This window comes from Chinchilla lanigera, unplaced genomic scaffold, assembly GCF_000276665.1.
Source record: "Chinchilla lanigera isolate Chin_1 unplaced genomic scaffold, ChiLan1.0 scaffold00010, whole genome shotgun sequence".
Lineage (NCBI taxonomy): Eukaryota > Metazoa > Chordata > Mammalia > Rodentia > Chinchillidae > Chinchilla > Chinchilla lanigera.
This window is the reverse complement of record NW_004955411.1, coordinates 36358122-36374218: the sequence shown is the minus strand read 5'-3', so window position 1 is coordinate 36374218 and position 16097 is coordinate 36358122. Positions and strand designations below refer to the sequence as shown.

At 46.8% G+C, this 16097-nt stretch overlaps 1 protein-coding gene across 2 annotated transcripts in view; it reads left to right on the top strand.

Annotated features, from left to right (window-relative positions):
* Positions 1 to 10604: 10604 nt before the first annotated feature.
* Traf3ip2 (TRAF3 interacting protein 2) overlaps positions 10605 to 16097 on the top strand; it is a 35463-nt gene continuing 29970 nt past the window's right edge. Inside the window, exon 1 of one of the 2 annotated variants that reach the window (XM_005377909.2) lies at positions 10605 to 11129. The gene's annotated coding sequence lies outside the window, so the exon portion shown is untranslated. The remainder of the gene's footprint in view (positions 11130 to 16097) is intronic. The other variant, XM_013510877.1, reaches the window with a different exon arrangement.

Here is a 16097-nt window from a genome sequence, read left to right as displayed (position 1 = left end):
CCTTCAGCTCAAATGTGCTGCATGCAACACAATTGTGAGCATGACTCTGGACAAATAGGAAAAAGGGGAGGGACAGGGGGGCCTCTAAATGTCAGGGGAAATGGGCTACACCCCTGTGTAGTGGAGGCAGGAATTCAGAGCATGAGACAGCTGTGAGGTGCTGCAAAAATCCTGCAGGAAATGAGGTGGGGTGGGGACTGCAGCCATTTCTAGTGGATAGCAAAGGACTAGTTCTTTCCAGAGACAGGAGGGCAGGAGCTTTCCAGGTATCCCAAGAATACCACGTCTTTGCACAGTGCCAGAGCCCCCAGTCGCAACACCTGCGCCAAGGTGAAGCCATAGGATCCTAGGCTGGAAATCGCTGTGAATGTTTGTATTAGCCCCTGACCAAGATTCACTCTGTCAGACAAGTCGTTGCAAAACATACAACTTGTACAACAGAACTCTGATATTCACCCAAACAGTCAAATACCAAAGAGTGCAGATCTGTCCACATACTAGAGACCCAGAAAATCCAACTGAGGGCCTGGATCCCACGGCAACGTCCTGCACAAGTCCAGCTGAAGACCTAGAGCCCATGATAACATCTCATGCAAGTCTGTATCAAGGATCTCCACTAGAAAGGCCCAAAGGTCAGTGGTGGGAGCTAGAAAGTCTGTGCCAGCAGGATGAAGGATCTTTGCCAGCAGGGAGAGGGATCTGCGCTGGAGCCAGGGAGTGATGCTCAAGGTGAGGACTCCCCCAAAAAGAACCACAGCCATCCTCAGTGTCAGCAAAGACCGGAGCTCCTCTGATGATATCAGAAAAACCAGCATGACAATCTTCTCCAGGGGAATCAACAGCTCACCATCTTCCCCTCCAGTTCTCCTTTTATGCTGTTGGTGACAATCCTCAGGTGGGCATCCATACCCAGCACCACGCTGACTCAGTTCAGCTGGGTGTTACAAGTTGACCATTAGTTAATCGGCCACAAGAGCCCTGGAAGACACCCAGACAGCTTAGGTTAGATCTAACTTCCCATCACTGAGCTCCATCCCAAACAAGCCACCCCTGGAGCAGGGTGTCCTGACAGGAGGCAGAGTAAGGACTGGCGTTGAGCGCGAACTTGCTAAGACAGAGGCACCTCTCACCGTGACAGAATCATGAGAAGTGTTGCTGGCCTCAGGAAGGCTGTTTTGGACATCGAAACCCTGATCCTGAGAGTCAGGTAGAGTCACCTCTGCCAAGCTTTCCATCTATGAAAGCACGGGAGAGGTTTCTTTCATTCAAGCCTTCAGGCAACAAGAAACTCAAACCTACAGTCATAGGAAGAATGAAGGGTGTTTTCATAAGTCTCTAGCTATGCTTTTATACAATAATCAGTGAAAGATTCACTGTCATGTTTGTTCTAAGGTAAATCCTGTTTCTTTTTGTTAAGGGGCTGCCGATGATTCTAGCCTGCGTGACAGAAGGATTAGGCGCCGGTTCCTGGGATCAGGGCACTTTCGCATGTCCTGTCTCATTCTCTTCCCACATGGCACTGGGACGGGTCCTTCGGGCTGCACCAGGCCCTCCTGGTCAAGCATCAGCCTTTGCCAGTGCAAATGGAAAAGAAAACAATGGATGCCAACGTCAGCTCCTGAAGTCATTCTCTGAGCTTTGGCGGTACATGGTGGGAGGGCAGCGGGAAGCAGAGGGAAAGTGGCTTCACTGTTTAGGAAGACATCTGCTTGGTGAGGAGAGCAAGACTTCCTCCCATCCTCAGCCCAGCACAGTCCAGGCGGAGCCCAGACAGAGTCTGCGTGATGGGATGGCAGTAACCAGGAGATTTTTGCCAGGTTTCAAAGGGTCTGCTGGCCTCTGACCCAGAATAAAGTAATAGCATCAGAGCACACTGGGGAAAAAAGGCTGGCGCTAGGGCTTAATAAGGACAATGACTGCTCTGGTGAGAAATCCCTCACTACTGGCAGCACGAAGCCTCAGGATAGCAGGACCTGCTTGGGCCCTGTGCTTTCAACTCTCAGCCTTCAGGTTGTGGCCCACAGACCAGCAGCCTGATAATCTGTTAGAAACGCAGAGTCCCAGCACCACCCCCGACTTGCTGAACCCTCATGTGTATGTAAAAGATCCCAAGCCATTTTTATGTTCAGTACTTTTCCCCAGTGCTAGATTTTAAACCCAGGGCCTCACATATTCTGGGCGAATGCTCTTCTCAAAGCAGGCAGCACAGAGTTCAAACCCGGGCCAGGGTGTTCACACATGAGGTCCCTCACATGTAGGATGTTAGGAAAGAGGGAGAAGGTGGGAAGTGGAGCCTCCATTTAACTTCTGCTCCATCTCTGCTAAGATAGGAGGCGCAGAACAGTGATGCTGCTCTGAGTTTCAGCTCTTTCCTGAGTCCTGTTGAGGATGATGATCTCTGTTACCACCAAACACCTCACGCCTCAGAACAGGGCTGTCCACACCGGCCTGGCAGGGTGCTTAGGGAAGGAAGGAGGAGAGAGGGCTTTCAGTTGGGGAAGGGAGGAGGGGAGAAGACCACAGGGGCTCAGTATCAGTGGGAAGCTCCCAACAAGATAAACAGAGCTGAGTCACGTGAGAGTTTTGTGTAATAGTACACATGTAAATTAGGTCCTGGTGTTTTTAGAGACCCAAACTCCTTCCATCTGGTTGCTCTATCATCTCTGGGGTGTTGCTGTCACCCACATGGACCCCAACAGCTCACCACCACTGCTACATCCACATTCTAATCAATGAGAAAGAAGAAGAGGAAACTCTGGCTGAAGGTTCTCATAGTTCATTGATGGGAACTGAGCCACGTGGTCAGGCCTACCCACAGGGAAGGCTGGACAAAGCAGCCGTCCTGGGGAGCCATTTGCCCAATAGTGGGTTCTATTTCTGTGGCAGAGGGAGTGGCTCTTGGGGCTCACCTCTCAGTTTCTGCTGTAGATACTGACAACCCAAACTGTATCCAGAGGCACCAAGCTGGTCTGGTTCCCTAACAGTGTCCTGGGGAAGGTGAAGGGCAAGTCAGCTTGCTTTCCAGGCAACCTAAGTGTGCATTCAAAAGGGAACACGCTTGTCGTGTACTGGGACAGCTTCAAAAGCAGGGTCCCACAGAGGGAAGAAAAGCCCAACGGGGTGGACCTGAGGCTCCGGATCTCTAACAGGAAGACACACAGGCTACCCTCAATACCCAGACCCTCGCTGGAGGAAGAGGGCAAATGCCAGCAGACTGAGTCATCACCAGCGGGACTAAGCTGCAGGAGACTGAGGTAACTCTTCCCATGAGTGGGAAGCTCTGGCCTCCGCTCAATGGGATGTGAGTGCCTGAAGAAAGGTAAAATACTGCAGAAAAATGGGGTGATGAGGTTTTATTTTTGTTTGAGGTATTTTTTTTTTTTTTCATAATCTAAAAGTGAAATCTCTCTGCCTCACAAGACAGAGAGGGTGGAGACCGAGGGAGACTGAGAGGAAGAGAATGTGCCAGCCCTGACTTCAGAAGCTGCAATTCTGAGCACATCTTTCTTAAGATAGCGCGGCTACCCCTGCTTACCCCTACTTCTGTATGCATTCTGCTGCCTCTGCCAGAGGGGCAAAACTGCAAAGGAAAAGCCTTTTAAATTAATAGAATACATAGGGTTTTTTTCCTCCTGTGAGGAAGCTAACAGGAGTGAGAACGACTCCTGATGATGCTTGAGCTTTAGCTTGATGTTCTCAGTCTGTCCCCAGAGGCAAGGGCAGGGAAGGGTGGGGCGGTGAGGGCATCACAGAGTAGGCAAAAGGTCCCAAGCTTTTCCTGCTTCCAGTGTCATTCTTGACACTAAAGGAAGCGTTTGCTCAGATTCTATTGTCAGAGAGCTCCAGCTGCCACGCCCAGCTGCTTGGAATCTTACAGTGGAACAAGTGGAGAAGAGGCATTGAGAAGTGTCCAGACATTACGCCTGGAAAATCAACTCCCCCGTCCTCCTTTCCAAGATGTGTATAGTTCTGAGGATAAACAAGTGTGTGGAGTCCGGAAATCAGGCAGCCAGGCTTGCTCAAGCAGGAGGGTTTAACATAAACTGTCCGTCCACTGAGCTCCCTTAACCCATGCTTCACATCTTCCCGGCACCCTGAAGACCCACCTGTCCACCATCATCCCTCTCTTCTAATGTTGCGCCTGAAGTTTCCACCACTTAGTGCCTTGCTTGGGTTCTGCTCGCCTTATCTGCCATCACCACCCTCCAACTCCTCCCTACCTCTCCCTGATGCCTAACGGTCCTTTAATATGGAACAAAGCCTTTCATTTCACACAAGGTGAGGAGGCTTACAGTGCAAACACCCCTCAGAGGGGTGGAGTGCTGCTTTAAATTCATACCACGTCACTCAGGTAAAAATTAATGATCAGGTTTTTTAATCCTCTCCCTGAGAACAGGTTTCAATGAGGGAAAGGCAGAGGAGGGAATATGAACACTAGAAAGGCAGAGGAGGGAGGGCAGTCTTGAGAATGGAGAGGCTGGGGCCACCCAAAAACGATCTCTGTGGCACGGCACATGCTGATTCCCTCTGCTCCTTGCTGAGCATCATGCCATAGTACCCAGGGACTCTGATTTGAACTTGCAACCTAGCTGTGTGGTCCCAGAAAAAGCTACCAAAATCTCAGCACCTTAACCATTAGACTCAGCCATTTCCCTTCTGGGTATCTTCCCAGAAGGATTAAAAACATCATACCACAGCGATATATGTGCACCATATTTATAGCAGCACCATTTGCAATAGCTAAATCTTGGAAACAACCCAAGTGCCCATCAACTGAGGAATGGATAAAAAGATGTGATCTTTTTATACAATGGAGGACTACTCAGCTCTAAAGAAGGATAAACTTGAGACTTTTATAGGTAAATGGATGCAACTTGAGACCATACTTATAAGTGAAATAAATTGGTCTTGCATGTGTAAACATTGTATTGTCTCCCTAGTCTAAGAAGCTGAAAGAGTAAATTAGAGCCAAAATGTACACTATTCTGGGAAATGGGAAGAAACTGTTCAAAAGGAAGAGAAACTGGGGTGGGGGAAAGGAGAAAAGGAGGAAGGCAAAAGGTAAAAAAATATATATATACTTTTATCATACATATCTGTATAATAATTAAGAGAGCTGTACTACTAATTTCTATTACTTCATGGAACAGAAAGAGTTGTGCTTATATTGTTTGATCAGTTTTTCATTCCTGCATCTTACAATCTGAGCAACTACTTTGAAGATAACAATAAGCAATGTACTAACCATTGTTACTCTCCATCTTGGTTTGAAATTTTGTATCATTGTTTTTAGTGTTTTTTTCCCTTTAAAATAAAAAAAAAAAAATTCCCTATTTGTAAAATGACGCTGATGAAAACTACCTTGCAGGGCTGCTTTGGGATTTCTTTATTAATTGTGGTGAAATACACATAACAAACTTAACTATCTTAACCATTTTAACAGTAGAGCTGCACAACTGCACACAGTATCTCCACAGTATCTCCACATCCTTCTCAGTACTTACTTTCTGCATTTTTTCGAAGTAACCATTCTAATTTCTTTAATGCAAGCATAAATAAAGTTGCCATGGCTATCTCCAAAGCGAAACAATTAAATAAATCCAACCAGAGAAACTCTGAGAATCCTTAGGACTTACCCACCCCAGCCCTAGTGTAGAATAGGACGGACATGGGAATGCACTCAGCAGGTTACACAGCAAAGCGTGTGAAAGTCTTTCCCTGAGCTGCAGACCCTCCCACTACCTCACCACTCCAGAAGGCCCCTCCCTACCCCTCCTCAACCTTCTTTCTGGGCTCCATGCTACCTTGTCATTATCTTTTTCTCTTTCTGACACTTGTCTCTGGTCTGACCAGTCCTGCTGAGTTCACTGTCCAGAGGAGGTAGAATCTGGCCTGTATTTGCTTTTTCCTTTTGGAGACCAGCTACCTAGAATACATTTCTCTTCATTATACAGACTGTGAAAATTAGCTGGCATATAATAGAGGCTGTATTAGTCAGCTTCTTTTATTGCTGGGACGAAATACCTGACACCCACAACTTCAAGCAGCAGAGGTCTGTTTTGCTTATGGTTTCAGTTTTCAGCCCGTGGATGGCTCACTCAAGGCGGAAACATCATAGCACAAAGCCACCTGGCAGAGGAAAGCTGCTAAACTCATGGTATCCAGAAAGCAGAGAGGAAGGAGCCAGGAACCAGATATTGTCCCCAAGGTCATGGCCACATGACCCACCCAGACACACCCAAAACTGCTTTACTAATCTCCTAAGCATCTCTCAAGCCAATCAGCTGACAATCAAAATTAACCATGATAGGTGCCCAGTACCGGGTAGCTGTTCTTGCAGAACACCCCTCATCAAGGTACTGTAAACATTATTAAATTACCAGTGAACACACAGTGCATCTTAGTAAGCACTTTCTGAAGCCTTGTGACTATTATTGTGATGGTAACTGGGCGCTCAGTGTGCAGGACTTACTCATTGTTTAGCAAGACAAGCTGCCGTGATTTTAGGTGTATGTAACCACGGAAAGTCTCCTTGGAGTGGATGACCTTTGACTTTCAGCAGAACTTCAGAGCACTTCCCTTTAAGTACACAGGTAGAAGGTGTACAGGTATCCACTGCCCTGGGGAAATGGCTTAACAGGAAGTTTTGTAGCTCAAAAAACCTGCTGTTCCCAGTATTTCCTTAGTAGGTGTTATGGTTTGTCTGTGTGTCCCCCCAAAGCCTCATGCGGCCATGGGGCAGGCTTTTAGAGTTGATTGAGGTGTGAGAGCTGCACCCCTGGGGTGGATAGTTTGCATATGTAAGGGAGAGGAAGAAAGTGCTTGAGGCCATTCCTCCCCCATTCCGCCCTGGTGTGTGCTTGTTGCTTTTGCTGTGTTCTGCCGCCATGAGCTATATAGCTCTCTGCCATGTGCCACTCTGCCTTATAATCTGCCAAGTACGGACTGAAACCTCCACAAACTGTAAACAAAATAAACCTTTCCTTCCTTAATTTTGGGCGTCAGGTATTTTGTCCCAGCAATGAGAAAAAAGTAACCAAGACAGTAGGGGAAGGAGAAAATGAATTTGTACGTAGGAGAAGGAAACTTGTCTTTTGCTGTTCCTACTTCTATAACAAAATGCAGTGGCCCCCTCCTTTGTAGAGTCAGTTACTCACCGTTTCAGTTATCCATAGTCACTGGTGAGCTGAAAATATTCCTTGGGAAATTTCAGAAATAAACAATTCTGAAGTTTTAAGTCATGCACCATGTTGAGTAGTGTGACAAGACCTTGCACTACCTCCTTGTGAATCACCCCCTTGTCGGAGCTCTGTATTCTGTATACTTCTCTTTTTTGTTGTTTTTTTCTGGTTCCGGGAATTGAACTCGTGACCTTGTGCTTGCCATGCAGGCGCTGTGCCACTGAGCTAAATCCCCAGCCCCTCTGTATACTTCTCAGTGGCTGTCTTTGCTATCAGGCTGACGCTGGTGGCTGGTGTGCTCAGGTGATCCTTGTTTTACTTAATGGCCCCAAAACACAGCAGTAGTGATGCTGGTGATTTCACGACAATTATTCTTATAATTGTTCTATTTCATTGGTATCCTTTGCTATTACTCTCTTATTGTGCCTAATTATAAATTAAATGTAATCACGTTTAATTATATAGTAATTAAAAACATAGTATATACGGAGTTTGGTACTATCTAAAAAAAACACCAGAGGGTATGTACTGTCTAGGGTTTGTACTATTTGTGGTTTCAGGCATTTACAGGGAGGGGTTGAAACATATCCCCTGTGGGTAAGAGGGGAGTATTCTGCCTTAGACTGGGTAGTTTATAAATAAGTGAAATTTGTTTTTTACAGTTCTGGAGGGTGCTAGCCCACAATCAAGACATCAGCAGGTTGTGTCAACCAAGTACAGATTTATTCATCACCTTTTCTTTTCTTTTCTTTTCTTTGGACACAGGGTCTTGCTATGCAGTTCAGGCTCGCCTGGACTCACTATGTAGTCCAGGCTGGCCTTGAACTCCCAGCAATCCTCCTGCCTCAGCCTCCCAAATGCTGGAATTACATGCATGTACCACTATGCCCAGCTCTTTCTGAATTCCTTTCATTCGGAGAATTTCTGAACATTAGGTACCATGGTTTAGTTTAATGTACAGGAGTAAAGGGAGCCAACCAACCTTTATCTAATTTGCCTTTTGCCAAAAAGCTGTTATGGACTGAAAGTGTGTGCGCCTGCCCCATTCATTTGTTGAAACTCTAACCCCAATATGGTGGCATTTGGAGGTAGGGCCTTTGGCAGGAGGTTGAATTGTTACAGGGGACCCTCCTGAATGGGATTAGCACTCCTATAAAAGGGACCCCATAGAGAACCCTGGCCCTCCTTCTGTCATATGAGGACAGAGTGAGAAGGTCTGCCCTGAACTTGGACTTCCTGCCTCCTAAACTATGGGACATAAGTATTTGCCATTGAAGCAGTCCAGTCTATGGCATTCTGTTGCAGCAGCCCAAACTGAGGAAGATGCAGCAAATTTTAGAACTGGTCAAACACAAATCCTCCCCTCTTGGGTGTTTAGCAGGTGGGTGGGGGTTGACTCCCATCCTCACCACTGTACCTCCGACTTCTACAATAGCCATCCCCGTATAAACACAGCACCAGGGATACTGGCACAGACACAGCCCCACCCTTTTATTGTCTACACTCTTGAGTGTTGGAAAGAGTAGTGCAAAGAAAGCAAATTAGCTGTGCTCCACCCAAGCATGTAGGAAACAGAGACCACGGCTGGGCAACAGAGCCAGCTCTGGGTTGAATTCTGCATCGTGCAGTGGCTGTGTGCCCTTGGCGATGTCACTCCCTGTCTCTGAGCCTTAAGTTCTGTGAAGGTAGAGTGGGAATGACAGTGAGTGCACCTCCCAGGACTGTTGGGAGGAGTCCTCAGCGAGGAGTTGCTCCTCTGTGATGGCACCTCAAAGGGAAGCTTCTGAAGGCCAGAGGGAAGCTTCTGGGGGCTGGGGATGTTCCCAGCCCCTCTGACACCACAGCAGCCCCACCCATCCATCTGCATTTCTCTCTAACTGCCTCGGGCACATTCAGATAGACATTTCTCGGGTCTAGGACACTGTCACAGTTGACATCTCAGGCTGCTTTTCAGGTGTGGCCCAGCAGAGACTCCCAGAAGGTGCCATCACCTCAGTCCCCAAAGATTTACAGGAGGAGGAAGGTCCAGCTAAGGGCAATGAAAAGCAGCACTTTGGTGTTCGATCTTCTCTTCACAGGGACCTTAGGCCTCAAGTCCCAGGAACAGTTGTAGAGCAGTTGAAGAAAAGCTTCCCCTGTTCTTAGTCCCGGTGGACAGAGTTCTACAGGTTGTTCTTGGCCCAGCACCTCCAAGGCTTCCCCAGTCCATTGAAGGACATGTAAAAGGATTGAAATATGTTTCCCCCTCTCCCTTTCCCCCCTCTTTCCTCCCTATGCCATCCTTCTTTCCTTTTCTGTTTTTATCCCCTAACGCCAGTAGCTTTTTCAGATTTTCCTGGTTCTAGCTATTGCTCAAAGAGTGCCCCACCCTTAGAACGTTATTCTCATATTAATTTTGAAGCAGAAAGTTCAAGGCCAAGGTAATAAATACTTTTCAAATTAAAAAAAACTTCATTCTTTTAAATGAGAGATTATTCATGCTTGTGGAAGAAAGCAGTCAAATATCCCATGTGTATATGTAGTATAAAGACTTCCACCGTATTTCCCCCAAACCCATTCCCTTGCAGTGACCAGCACTGAACAGTGACATGCATCCTTCCAGACATTTCTTTTTTTTTTTCTTCCAGACATTTCTGAATGGACTATTTGACAGGTATGTAGTAATTGCCTACAATGTTCTGGGCAGTGTGCTGTGTACTAGTGGTAACCAAATATAAATCTGTATACTTTATGTGCAAATTTTTGTGTATTCATCATATACATTGGCAAAAATAAGATAACATTTACTGAATATCTAAGAGCCACTTTTCCAAGGTAGTATGTAGAAATAATAGCTATACATACTATGATTTTCTCACAGTGACATAGTGTTCTGTTGTAAAGATATGCTACAACATTTATTGCTAGTTTAAAAACCATCCACATTTCCTTTGCTTATAGAGTGTTGAACAACCAGTTTCAGGAACCGTGCTTGAGCAGCGCCTGGCACAGGCAGCACAGGAATGCTCTGGGGTGTCCCCTGTGCGAGGGCGGAGGAACAACCAGCTGCGTGGGCTGTCCATCAGGCCTCTTCAACAGGCAGACAATTCCAGCCCCACAAGCCCAGTGTATGGGAGCCCAGCCAGCCCGTGGTGGGGCTAAGCGCACACCCGGACCCTCTGACTTCAAAGCCGCTGCCACCACGGCTCCCATGACCCTCTGCGGCCCTCAAAGTCACTGTGTTATACACGCACACATTGCTACGGTATCATCCTGCCTTTAGCACCTGCTTTGGGCAGTAAATTGCCTGGGCTATCAAACAACCGGAAGTGGACGGGAGGAAATAAACTTCAGGTCATGAAACGGGAAGCCGGAAAGGACTGTTTGTGTGTGCGCATGCGCACGTGAGTGTGGGTGCAGGGGTATGGGCAGTAAGACCCCCCTCCGTGGTTAAGGCAGCAAATGCTGAAGTTTTAAACAGCTGCGGGAGATACCAAGAAGCTCTTGCTCCCTATTCCTCCCTGTTTGCCCGTTCTCCTCTTTGAAGTTGCTAATGAGTAAGCAGACTTCACATGCAAGTTCAGTCTCCTTGCCAGCAGCATGGGTACTGCAATCACTGGGGGTCTCAGGCACTCCTCGGCAGTTTCCTAGCTGGGTGATGAAAACAAAAATGCAGCCTAATTGGCCGTCTCCCTGGCTCTTTCTCGTGAATAAAGGAGGTTTCTGTTTTAAGAAATAAAGTGACTTAGCTGTTGATTCACTGCCCACAGGGAGATTTCTGAGCACAGGCTTCCTAGCCTCCGCGGAGATTTGCATACAACTTCCACTTCCTGCTTCAGAGCCTGTTCTACAACTTACCTGGCCCTGGACAGGGCGAGGGAAGTCCAGAGCGACCCGGGTGAAGACAGGAGAAACAGAAAGCGCGACCACCCCCAGCCGGTCTGTCTGTCTGTCCCTGGTGGGTCTAAGGTGAGTGATCCCGCCCTGTCTGATTTCTTAACCACTGACCCACTTTCCAAAACACTGTTTTCTCTTTGCCGAAATGTTCTGCCCCAATTTCCTCAGCCCTTCCCTCTCTTCCCACCTTTAACTTGTTTTTATGGGGACCAACTTGGGCTGAAAAAATGAGAGTAAGTCTGCAGCAAGAATGTTTTGCTGGATTAGTGTTTCAGACCAGCAAGCTGAGATTTAACTCTTTGAGGAGAGAAGGCCCACGCCGGGGTGATTCCAAGCTGCTTGGGAATCGCTCGTTTGGGTATTTGGTGTCCCCTCAAGTTTTGATCAAGAATAGAAGTTCCACTACTCCAAAGAGGAGTTTAAGGACCTGGTTTCCAGCTCCAGGACGTGTTTAAGGACCTGGTTTCCAGCTCCGAGAAGTGTCAGTTACAGAGTGGGAAGGATAACTCCCAAACTTTCTCTCTCCTGGATTCATGCAGAGGGAAAAAAATTCACACCACGTTCTTGCGCCAGGACATCCCACTAAGCTTTGGGCTGGGTGTGAGCCTTCCCAGGCTCCTCTGCAACCCTGCCCTCCTCAGACCTTTGCTGGTCTGGGACATTGCCGGGACACAAGTGGAGAAATGCTTCACTTGTTCATACAAGCTGATCAAGCTTCTTGTGACATTTAGGTTCAAGGTGTTCTCTTCAAATAGGTAGATTTTTTTTTTTTTTTTTTTTAGTGGAAGAAAATAAGCCAAATAATTTAAAAAGAAGACAGGAAACTTGGATCCAAATTCTTACTCTACTTTGTGTGGTTCCATCTCTTACACAATTCACATTGGCTCCCCTGGGCCTGAACTTCTTCATCAGCAAAGTATGTGTGTGTGTGTGTGTGTGTGTGTGTGTGTGTGTATACTAGCATGATTATGTCTAAATTCCTTTCTAACCAAACAAAGCTGGGCAGAGCCTTAATGGGTGGTCTCCAAAGACTTGTTTTACTTACTGGTTATTACCTATATAAATTTTACCTTCTGCTTCTAGTTGTTGAGCCTCTGGAAGAAAAGGACTTTGCTTCTTAATACTTTTTTAGGTGCCAGAATCTCCCCAACTAGCAAAAATCATACTGCAAAGCACATACTAGAGGCCTCATAGATGCCCCAGCTTCTTCCCACATAAGTGTCTTGGATTTCTGTTTCACTCATCTGCTCTCTAGGCCAAAGGTAAAAAAGCAGAGGAAGCCATTTCTGCAGAGGGCTGCCTACAACCAAGATGTCATTATTGGTTCTAGCCAGATGGGAAGAAATGCGGGTTTCTTGAGTTAGTTCTTGTCCCATTTGGGTTTTCCAGAAAGCATCACCCACCACATGCACTGGCTCACAGAGTCAAAGGAGGCTGGAGAACTGACAGGCAAGCACAGTGCCAGAGACCAGAGACTGCCTGAGCTGGAGCAGGAAACGTCTCCCACTGGGAGCAGTCAGTGTGTGGGGCCTTTAATGGGAGGGGAAAGGAAACAGTGAAACATAAGCTCACGCCATGTCATGGCAATGACTACGATCAGACTCATCATTAGATGGCAGATACACGAAATCCTTAACCTTTTCCAAACCACTGCTTTTTAAAAATGTGTTCTTGTTTCTTTTGGGCAATTTCTCACTGTCAGCACAGTTCTAACAGGCTCTGGCTGAGTGGGATGGGCCAGCTCAGGGCTTTTGGGGTTGTTGAATTTTTGTGGACTATCAAGGCCCTGGAATAGTCCTGTCGTGTTTTCAGATGTTTCTGTCTAGTCCTCTGGGATAAGAGGACAGCATTTCGTGTTTCACCTATGGTGAGTTCCTGACTGTATTTTTAAATACAATGCATCCTCCGGTTGCCAGTCTAGCATCCACCTGTATAGGCCTTGCTGCTGGCATTCTCAATCTGGTGGCATTCTCAACCATCCCTAGTCCTTCTGTGCGAGTGTCAGGAAGAAAACGCCACCACTCTGCCCTCTTCATTGCCAGGGTGGGCTAAGGAAGAGTGGTATCTGGTAATGTGACAGTGTTGGAGGGAGCTTCCTAACTCAGGGATCTCATTTTCTGAGCATGCAGACAGAAAATGTTACAGCCTGCTTCTCCTAGGGCTGAGGAATTAGTGACTTTCAAATGTTCTGAAAATTAAAAGAGGAAAATCATGTTTGCAGGCATTCTTTAACAGGCACTCAGCAAGATGGATGATGGTGGGGTAGTTTGTCTAAATTAGATCGATGTTTTACACATCACAGAATGGAAATCTCAGATATATCCTGAATTCAAATCATTTTTCTGCTGCAGGCAATTTTAGATTAGCCTTTGAAAACTTACATATATCAATTGCAGGCAACTGCTGCAGAAAAAAAGAGCACAGATGAGGGACATTAAACTTTAAATTCCTTTCAGATCCAACTAAATGACCCCTAATGTTTGATCACATTTCCTTATCAAAACAATCCAGCAAGCCTTCCGTGAGAAAGCCTCTAAGTGACGGTTGGAATCAACACGCTGTCTCCCAGGCCTCTCCCATTTCTTCCCAAGGCATTGTCACCAAGCTATTTTTAGTTCATGAAACCCAGGCTGTCCTCCTCCCTGCGACATTCTGTCTCTCATGCCCAGCCACCTCCCGGAGCACGCATCCTCCGCAGTCTGGCTGCTCAGCTCGCTGTGCCCATGTGCACACTGTGTGCACTCAGATGTATGCTCAGACCTTCCTGGACACCAGGCGCTATACCCATACCATGAGGGGTGGCCTTGCACACATGCGGTAACCCTCAGAGCTGTGACAGTTTGCCTTGGTTCCCTGGTGAGGCAGCTGAAATCCAGCACATGGGCAGGGGTGAGACTGACTGGAGCCCTGTCTGTGCACCCCGTTTAGTACCCCAAGGACATTGGCTACTTGGGCCTTGGCAAGTCCCTCAGGTGAAACTCTGCTGTCTTCTGCCACCTTGTTGTTCTGTGACCAGGGTTGTGTTTTTCCTTTTTCCTCTCCCAGGGTCAGTAGGTCTCATTCATGTCCCTGAACTTTCTTCCTACTCTGAGCTGTCTTCCCACACTGCTCCTGGCCACTGGCTTACCCCGTCATGCTCTGGCCTTTTGCCGCGTTCAGATTTTCCCTTCCTTTCAGCTGGTGCTTCTCATACCCATAACAAGTACAAACTACAAGTCAAGCAAGTCTCCTACACCAGTGTAGGGCAAGCAAACGATTTCCCTCAGGCTTTCCCCACTACCCTTACTTCTTTTCTCTTCTACGCTCCTCTCTGCCTTTCCATCCCTTCCACCCCTTTAGTCTGTGGGGAGGACTGGAGTAGGGATCACAGTTGTGCCACTTTATCTAAAAGAGAAAAAAGGACAGTGACAACAGAAGAATACGGGCTGGTTTGCAGTTGTTCCCTCAGTGTTTTTTTACCAGCTTCCAAAGTGGCAGTCAGTCTGTTCCCACTGATTCGTCTCCTCCCAAAGTAGCTCAGTCCCGCAGGAGTCCCAGGGCACATTTTTTTCCTCCAGCTGGGTCAGTTCTGCCCACTGTGCACAGCCTCACGTGGGACTTCCTGTGCAGGGTTATGTCCAGGGGCAGAATAATGTCCCATTGTCCCACTACTTCAAATTCTCTCACAACCTCATGGAAGAAGTCCTTGGAGAGGAACATTCTGCAAGTAAATTTAGAAGTATTTGTTCCCTGAAGTTGGAATCTGAGTCAAGTAGTTCGCTCAAAAGCAACCTTGGAGGAGGGTTCCTGCCTGTCACTCCAGCTACTCAAGAAGCCGAGGCAGGAGGACTTCAAGTTTGAGGCCAGCCCGGGCAACTTAGTGAGACCCTTTCTGAAAATAAAATTTGAAAATAAAAAGGGCCAGCAATGTAACAGCTCAGTGATAAGAGTGCTACCCTAGTATGTGCAAGATGCTGGATTCAATCCCTAGTACAACAATTTCCACTAAGCAAACCTGCATTATGGGAAGTTTGCATGCATTTGGGCTGTGAGCAAAGAATTAATGAGTATACAAAGATTAGCTTTTAAATTCATGTCTTTAAGACACATAATCCCAGGGAATTAAATAAGACCTTGAAACCTATAATTGAATGTATTGATCCAAATTGGATCTGAGGAGTCTCCTAACTGTAAGTTTATATATTTATTTGTTTTATTCACATGAAATAGTCATGCTGTGAATTTATGGGACCCTTCAGCTGTGTTACTGATCCCCCAAAAATGCTATTAAAAAAAAACAAAACAAACTACAAGTGGTTGGTGAACCCCCAGCCTTGATTAGGTAGGAGCAGTTAACGTGGTTTATTAATTACTCAGGCTTCTCACTCATGCCCTTCCCCTGTTCCTTGCTCTGCTATTTGTCTTCTCCAGGGACAGAACACCTTCATTAAGCCCCTGCTGTCCTTGCTTCAGAGGCGTCCCTGGAAGACATCCCTCTCGAGATTCGTCACCATTTATCATCACCCTTTGTTTGTGCTCTGTCAACAAGTTTTCAATTTATTTTGAATTCAGTTTATGATTAAAATTTAATGAGATCCAATCAAGTGCTTCTCTAGAATCAAGATGCCTGTGCAGTGTCATCCGTATCCTCTGCTGTAGAAGCACGAGGGAAGCTTTCTAGCCTGGCGATGCACTGTAGAATACAGGTGACATGTGCCCACGCCCCTCAGTGTCAAGGAGAATTGTTCTGAAACATGTTTATTCCAGAAGGTTCTAGGGGTTCTGCACTTCCCCATCCTCTTCCTCTCTCCCAAGTCGCTGTACTTGTCCGTCTCCCCAGGGGGGATACAAGCCATTCAGTGCATAGGATCTGGGGCTGGACTGCTTGGATTCGAATCCCAGTGCTGCTACCTGGTGACCTTGTGGCCTTGAGAAAGCCACCTCACCTCCTGTCTCAGTTTCCCCATCTATAAAATGAGGACAACAGTAGTACCTGTCAGCTAGGGTCATTGTGAGGATTAGACCATTTAATGTGTGTACATTTGGAATGATATTTCACAC